Raw genomic sequence first — 2127 nt, forward strand, 5'->3', positions numbered from 1 at the left:
TCATATGAACGCCTAGCGGTCGCTTGGAACGGTGAGCGTTCGCGAGAACGCTGGGCCGCTCAGAGGTTGGGCTGAGCTGGGACATAGCCTGCATAGGGCGTTGGGGTGCCTTGTCTGTCCAGCGTTCGCACTGTATGCTGAGCGTTCGCAGTGAACGGTGAGCGTTCGCACGAACGCTGGGTCGGGTGGAGGTGGTTGGACTGACGGAGGAGTCCGTCGTTGGCAGTCTTGCCGGTTGTTGTGTTCGTTGAGAGTTAACGCTGGGGTTTGAGCAACTTTATATCGTGGCTGGAATATATTTCTGGAGAGGGCATCTGTATGGCTGGCCTTCACAGGCTTGTGCGAGGTTGGGGCGCAAGTCTCGCTACGATAGTTACGAATAAATCTAGCATTTAAGACAGGGCAATTCTAGGATGGATGGCATCGACGTTAAGGGCATATCAAATCAATGTCGTCCTCTCTTTGTTGCAGGAAATGAATATGCCTAATATAATGGACGAAGTTTGTGAAGAAGTGGGTGTTCCTTCCATTACGGAAGTTACTACTGATGGTGGAGATGAGGCGATGACGGTCAGTCAGGAGATTGATCATATCCTTGATAGTATTGATGTAAGCACGCTGCCTCAACGCGAGTATGACAACATCATATCGGATCTTTTTAAAGCATCCAGTCCACCACGTAAGCCTTTTTCTTATAATATTTCCGATCCACTAGCCATGGTCAAATGGCTTACAGATCTTTATGTTTGCAGCTTTGAATCAGGTTCACCTGTCATTTGGAAGTGTTAGCACTTGCGAAGTCAGTGCTGAGGCAAAACAGACAAGTGCAAAAGTATCTATGGCAACGGGCCAGAATATAGACCTTTCGCTCGGAGAAGTTATGGTAAGTCGTCTTGATTTACTACGTTTATTTTGTGGCATTGCTTTGTCTGATGCAGTTTTTTGTGCAGGCTCAATGTTCAAGGAAGCGTACGGCTCCTACTGTTCTGACTGGCACAGGAAAGTCAGGTTTAAAACGAATTGCACGAAAACAAGCTAAGGCCGTGCAACCAGATGTGCAGGAAAAATTGTTTGAGGTGCGCAAGAGAGTAAAAGAGAATATCACTGACACTCTTACAACTCCTCGTGCCAAATTAAAGGAAGAAGCAAGAAAGAAAGAAGAGAGATTGAGAAAGGAGCAGAGCAGAGAGCACCGAAGGTTGAGTGTATCCGAAGAAGCGCACAAGAAGAGACAAGGTGCTATGGACAGGCAAAGAGAGCGGTCTGCAAGCAAAGGTCCGACGACACCAAAGCCCCAGAGCAAGAAGACGCAAGAGGTTGTGCAAAGCGCTGAGGCGCAGACTCCACACTCAGGAGGTGCAAGTCGCGAGGAAGAGTGGACACCGCAGGACAAAGGTGGAAGCAGCGGCGCTGTAACCCCCCGCAAGACACCAACACCGAGGAAGCCAAGAAAAGTGGTGTGTGAAGTTTTGGAATCGTCCGAAAATTCTGTTTCGATAAGCATTCCCAACAAGGCGTTTAGGCCCGCCCCACCGGCTTCAGGGGAAAAGAGAAACATCCGTCGTACGCCAAGCGTTATTCAGAAGGCGCGACAGGCAGGTGTAAGTACTAAAACTGTTTAAAACATTTTGACAATGTTAAAGGCAGGACGTAACGAATGATTTTTTTTCCAGTTAAGGATTTTTCGACAGAATGCCTCGGAAAATTGCCCTAACCCCTTTTGCTTCGAATGCGAAGATATAGTATCGCAAAGGTGGAGCGTGCATGGGGTGCGGGCGCACCCTGATTGCAAGATTTCCCAATTAGGTTCCGTGCAGGCTGTATACGGCGGGGGTGGCAGAGGCCCCTATAGCGAGCATGATATTCTGGGCCCTCTACTTGAATACATGCCGGAGGACAAGGCAAGAGAATATGTATCAGGGCTTAAGAGGAACATCGGATTCGCTACGACAACCGACGAACGCAAGAGCATGCGCTGGCTGCCCAAAGATTTCTGCAAATTGGTAAGATTTTCTTCTAGTAGTGCTCTCCACCCGACCACCATTCATTAAACACTTGGTATGAACACAAGTTTTGTTTCTGTTGCTGGACTTTCCAGGCTTGCCCTTTGATCCGGTGAATGATAAG

This window comes from Frankliniella occidentalis, unplaced genomic scaffold (assembly GCF_000697945.3).
Source record: "Frankliniella occidentalis isolate FOCC.00 unplaced genomic scaffold, Focc_3.1 Scaffold898, whole genome shotgun sequence".
Taxonomy (NCBI): domain Eukaryota; kingdom Metazoa; phylum Arthropoda; class Insecta; order Thysanoptera; family Thripidae; genus Frankliniella; species Frankliniella occidentalis.